This window comes from Ambystoma mexicanum, chromosome 10 (genome assembly GCF_040938575.1).
Source record: "Ambystoma mexicanum isolate Mex_15411 chromosome 10, UKY_AmexF1_1, whole genome shotgun sequence".
In the NCBI taxonomy this organism is placed as follows: Eukaryota; Metazoa; Chordata; class Amphibia; order Caudata; family Ambystomatidae; genus Ambystoma; species Ambystoma mexicanum.
In genome coordinates this window covers 457,404,535-457,410,827 of record NC_090932.1, presented here as the reverse complement: position 1 = coordinate 457,410,827, position 6,293 = coordinate 457,404,535, and the positions used below count along the sequence as shown (strand labels likewise).

The window sequence follows — 6,293 nt, the reverse complement described above, 5'->3', positions numbered from 1 at the left end:
ACACAATGCCTATCCCTTATAACAAATACCTCTCAGGTTTACCAGAGATCATATCTTTCCTTCGCCCTCCAGCACTGGAGCCATCGTAAACTGACCGCAGCCACCCCGTTGACCAACTTACAAAACCTGTTCCTTGACGGCCTTTGCAAACCTTTGCCACAATTGTGAAAACACCCTTCAAATGAATCCACAATACGAAGACCCATGATACACAGAGCAACCACACCTCATATATTTCATATCTTTTACTAAATTCAAAAAATACTTCCCATGCATGTATACTATTATATGGGCATTTTTATACCTATTAAGATCTCGAGTGGGGAGGGGCACTGCGTGTGACAATGTTTCATTATTTTGTCATGTTTCTGCACGCATGCAAATCTACAAATGTGTCGTCTCTACACAACATAACACAAAGTAACCTCAATGTAACACGTATCCCATTTACTCTAAATATTGTAATATTTGTAGCAATTTGCAAAAGTGACAGAAATTACTATGATGTACGTGTCCACACCCCAGTCAGTGGAAGTTTGAACTTTTCCAATTTCCCAACATTCCCCCCTTCAGTTAATCCATTAACTAGCAAAACAATTTCCAAATCATCAATTTCACTATCTTTATGGAACAAATCTTCACAACAGTTTTTTGCATACTCCTCCATTAGACAACCCCAATTTGAATCATCATTAGTTCTGCAATCTACCATTTGTTGTATACATTCACTCCAACCTGGGGAAGGACGGAAACCCCCTTCAATCATTCCCAAATCATTTTGAGTGCCCATGTGAAGAGAATTGATCCTATACCTAGCCTTAGACGGGGTTACAAGAAACATGGCAGTACTCTTAGGCATCTGAGTCAGGCAGCACCGAAGACATCACTGACAAGAACAAAAAAGTACTAGAGAAAAATATCAAAGCAGGTGAAAGTACTTTTAAGATTATGCTCATCCACGACGCCATCCAAGAGAAAAGAGAGTCCAAAAAAGTATTGTCAATAATTTCTGCCTCACTCTTCATGGCTCCCTTCAGATTTTGAAATTCAGTAGTTGTTTGATCCAAAGTTCCGTTATCATAGTCATTAGGAGGCACATATATGCAGCAAGTTTTGCCCAATTTATGGCACACCCCACCCTCCAAGTCTGTTAGGAGGTCCAAAATGTAGCGATTCCGTAGGGCTACAAAATGCAAAGCCCTAAGTTCTTCTTTGATGGCACTGAACGCTCAAATCAATAACTGTGAAGTGGGTCGACCCAGTAAGGATGTTACAGAGAATGGTAGCAGGATTTGGTACCACTGGAAATTCTGCTTCAACAATGTTGTTCAGAGGCTGCAAATCCTGACCCAACCTCCAACTAAACCTGTTTATCTTCTTCACAGGGTAAATGGCCATGTTTATTTTATTTTATTTATTTTATTTCCATATGTAGAGTATGCCAAACCCAAGGGTATCTGGGCGCTGGTTACAGTACATAATTGAATAAGACACAGTGCAAGGTATGCATGAGTCGACATAGTCAGATGTATCAATGACAGCAGTGGCAAAGCAAGATGGATTGAGCATAGGGGTCTTGTGTGAAGAGCCAGGTTTTCACATTTTTTTGGAAGGAGTATAGCAATGGGTCCGATCTGAGTGAAAGAGGTAGGGCATTCCATTGTTTAGCTGTACTACTGGGAAGCTAATGCTGCCTGCTTTAGCTCATTTGAATTTGGGCGTGGTGAGGAGGTGGGAGGTGATGGATCGGGTGGGTCTCTCAGAGTGGGGTTTGGTTATTTTGTTGGTGAGGTCTTTAGGGGCTATGTTAGTGATACACTTGTGTGTGATGGAGAGGGTCTTGAATTTGATGCGTTTTATGACAGGTAGCCAGTGGATAGTGTGTCTAGCAGCGGAGATGTGGTATTTTTTTGGGATGTTCAGTGCTGCACTTAGGGCATTGTTCTGATTGATTTGGAGTGTTTTTATGTTGTTTGTGGAGGATCCTGCGAGTAGAAGATTGCAGTGATCTAGTTTGGACAAGATTAGGGCGCTAGCTAGTGTGATGCAATTGTCAGGTGTTAGGAAGGGTCGGCACACGTTAATGAGCTTGGTTGTTTAGGCAGCTGCCTAGGCCGTTGCACTGACTTGCCCAGTTAGTGAAAGCGAGGAGTTGAGATAGACTCCTAGAGTTTTCACTTCCTTCTGGACGGTGATGAGGTTCCTCTCTATGGGAAAAGATTTGTAATTGCGGTGCAGTTTGTTTAGTCGGGATTGGGTCCCTACCACTAGAAGCTTTGTTTTATCATAATTAAGACAGAGTTTGTGTGACGCCATCCAAGGTTGGATGGTATGATTAAGTTTATTCAGGGCGTTAGTATCCTCAGTGTGGTTGCCAGTTATGGGCACGAGGATCTGCGTGTCATCGGCATAGTTGGTGTATGAAACACCTACCTTGCTTGTCCAGGAGGTTGAATAAGGGGTTAGTGAAGATGTTATACAATGTTGGCGAGACACACAAGCCTTGAGGTACTCCACAGATGACTGGGGCTGGTGTGGCTGCTGATCTGCTGGAGAAGACTCTCATTGTGCGGTTGGAGAGGAAGGACTTAATCCAAGCAGTGGCTTGGGTGGAAAACTGGGCTGAAGCTGAAAGTGGTTGGCAGAGGATTTGGTGATTTACTAGGTCAAACGCTGCAGATGGGTGAAGTAGCAGCAGGATGGCTAGGTTCCCATTATCTATGATCTCATCCATTTGTATTTTAAGATCAAGGAGTGCTGTCTCCGTGCTGTGACCAGGGTAGAAGCCAGATTGGCGAAGACCAAGAATATTGTTGGACTCCAGATGTTCCTGTATTTGTAGGTAGGCCGCTCGGTCTAGAATTTTAAAGAGAATGGGATGGTGGTGATGGGGTGGTAGTTGGTGGGGATGTTAGGGTCTAAGGATGTTGGAGGGGAGAACCCATGCAGCTTCAAGTTATTCAGAACAATCCCTTGTGCAAAGGAATTGTTGATAAGAGATGTAATGAATGGTGCTAGCTCTGTGGCACATTGTTTGATGAACGGGGCAGGGCAGATATCTCCTTCCCTCTCAATGGATTGAGGCCATTGATCATTTTTGTGACTTCTTGTATCGTGACTGGTCTGAATTCAAATAGTTTGTCCGGAGTGGGTGGGTGGATGTGGCTTGGTGTATTATGTTGGGATAATTTGGCTTTTTTGTAGTAGGGCTGTTTTATCAATTAGTGCTTTCTGGATGTTGGTACACCAAAAGGAGTCCTTACGGCAACTTTCTGGAGGGGGCACAGGGAATTCGCCAAGGAACATATTTTTGTTATCTTTTGATGGTGTAGTCTTCCATGTGGCCTCTGCATTGCATTTTGTGGCTCGTAGGATTTTCAAGGTCAGGAGTATACCAGGAGTTTAGGTGGGCTCTGGGTTTAGGTTTGTGGATGCTTAGTGGGGCAACTTTGTCTATCGCTAGGCAGAGAGTTTGATTATATAACTCTACCATACTGTTGGGGTAATGGTTTGAATGTTGATAGTTAGTGATAGGGTGGAGCAAGGGGAGCATATTCTCTAAAGTACTGTTACATGAGCTTCTAGATTGTGCGGCAATGGGAGAATACTTGTGAGTAGAGCTATGCATTAGGGTGTTCTGAGCGAGTATGTCCTTTCTCTCTGTGGTTGCTGAGCGGATTCTAGTGGGGAAGGGTGGTGAAGGTGAGCAGTATGCTGGGGTGAGACAGGTGAGGTGACTCTTTGCAGTTTACTTTGTTTGGTGAGATGAGCAGGCATGTGGCGGCCTGAGGGCCTGGTTGTGGACTCTCTGAAAAAGTAGGGGCAAGTGTCAGGGGCTTTTGTGGAAGTAGTCTGTGTAGTGAGGAACGTGTTGCATTCCTTGATGGACCGTCGGTTGAGTTGCATCTCACCCGCCATGACCAGGTTTGTCTGGGCCTTACTCAGAGGTGGATGAGTCAGCAGCACCGCTGGGAAAAAGATAGTTGCCTCTGGGATGGTTTGGGCTGTGAGATCATTAGACATGCATAGCTTCTGGATAATTATACGGTTAACTGATGGATATTTTGGATTCTTGTGGGTTGGCATGTCTCTGCGGCCCTCCATTGCCTGACAGGGCCAGACAGGCAGAGGCCTTATTTGTGCGCCTTCAGAGTGGGCCGGGTTCATCTGCCAGCATTCCCTCATTAGCCGTGTTGTAGTTTGATGCGGCCAATCAGCAAGGATGAAAGAGGGCTTGGTGTGCCCAGGCAAATGTGATTTTATGGCGGTGGCCATCTTGAAATGTAAATCGCTGGGCTGCAATCTGCTGCAGTGCAGAACCACAGTGGCAATTAAGCGGTCAACAAGCCAGGCAGATAAGGAAACTCCTCAGGGGTTACCTCAAGTTGTATTCCAGAGCAATCAGTTAGGTGCTGTAATGAGGCATCTGCTGCGGCAGGCAGCGCCTGATGCGAAGTGACCCAAAGAGCCCGAAAAGTAGTGGCCTTATTCGTGGGCTTTCAGAGGGGGCCGACTTCGCCTGCCGGCGCTCCCTCATTGGCTGTGTTATAGTTTGATGCAGCCAATGAAAGAGGGCTTGGAGTGCCCATGCAAATGAGATTTTATGGTGGCGCCCATCTTGAAATGTAAATCGCACTCCCCGGGCCGGGCTGCAATCTGCTGCATTGCGGTCCCAAGGCGGTTATTCCATGGTCAACAGGCCAGGCAGATGAGGAAGCTCCTTAAGGGGTTACCTCTTCTTGTATTCCAGAGCAATCGGTTAGGTGCTTTAATGAGGCATCTGCTGTGGCAGGCAGCGCCTGATGGTGGAGTGGCCGACAGGGCCAGACAGGCAGGGGCCTTATTCGTGGGCCTTCAGAAGGGGAGCATTTCTCAACTCCCTGAAGGATTCCAGGAGGCACAGACTATGTGTGTCGCTGAGGATTCTTCTTCCTAATGAAACAGCAGCACTTCGCTTCCTCCACCACCTCGGCCTGCGCTGTGATTGGTGCATTGGAGTGTCCCCCTGTTTGGTCATCCAGATTCAGCTCACCATTGGTGGAACTCACCACCTTTACTGAACCCCTGTGCCGGTCTGCAGCCAAGTGATATGTCAAGTAAGAGGTATTATTCTGCCGGTGGGTTTGGCTCTCCCACGCTTCTCAGTGCTCCACCAACAAAGTCTGGTTTCAAGTGGTTTGTTGCTGTGACCGTTCCCTGTGTGCATGACTCTCTCTCATTATTGCAGATGTCCCAGAATCTATGTGAGCCGAGCCTACTGGAGTAGGAATTGGCCTGGCAACTCAGTCGTAGGCATAATCGAATGTGAATCCTTTCCTGTCGAAGAGTTCTCTGAAGAGTGTACTCAAATACTCATAGTCTGGTTTCTCAAAGAAGTCTAACCGACTAAAATATCTTAGATATGTGGCCATCTCTTCTAGAAAGTTCTCACAAAGAACTTCAACAGGAGTGTTTATTTTAGTGTCCCTGATCACCTGATACCTTTCCTTCAACGTGTCAGCCTTCAGCCCTTGCCAAGGTAGGCTGCCTCAAAGGAAATACATGAACATATGACCCAGTGCCTCCAGGTCATCCCGCCGACTTTGTTCTTTGCCCAGGTGGGTGTTGATAGACATATATCTTGCTGTCCCTGCCAGGCTCTTATGTTCCCTAAGAGGGATGTGTTTTTTGGTTTCAGGATTGATGTACTCCTTAGCCAGTCCAAAGTCTATGATGTGAATCACATGCTCCCTCTTGTTGCCTTGCCGTCCAATCAGGATGTTTTCTGGCTTGACATCGCGGTATATGAGGTTCTTTGAGGGCACGTATTCCATGCAGGAGATCAGTTGGATGGCTATCATTAATATAGTCTTCAAAGTAGATGTTTGATCACAGAGGTCAAACAAATCTTCCAAGATGTCCCGAGCAACTCAAGCACCATGGGATTGTACTTTCCACATGACCCAAAGTAGTAAACCTGGGGGAGGCCATCCTCTGCATTGCCAAAATGTTTGTAAAACCTGTACTCCAGATGAAGCTGAGGTGCTCGGGACTTGATTGGTTCCAGTTTGATACTAACATATTAATTGGTGTAGAGGTTTTTTCCTAGCCACATTGCTCTGATGTTTCCACAAGCCTATCTTCTTTCCAACCCTGAAGTTAGGTCCAACCATAAGTACGCCAGAGGGTGTTGTGGAACTGGATGGTCGAATACTGTGCCCACTCCTTCAGGGCACAGCTTTCATTGTCCGTGGCCGGTCATGCTTATCTCTGTTGGAATGGTCCATGATCTGACAGCACAAACTCTCTGCCCA

The 6,293-nt window shown here is 46.1% G+C and overlaps 1 pseudogene; it reads right to left on the bottom strand.

Moving 5' to 3' along the window:
- Window positions 1-5,269: 5,269 nt before the first annotated feature.
- LOC138493184 (casein kinase I-like) lies at window positions 5,270-6,094 on the bottom strand (annotated as a pseudogene).
- Window positions 6,095-6,293: the final 199 nt, after the last annotated feature.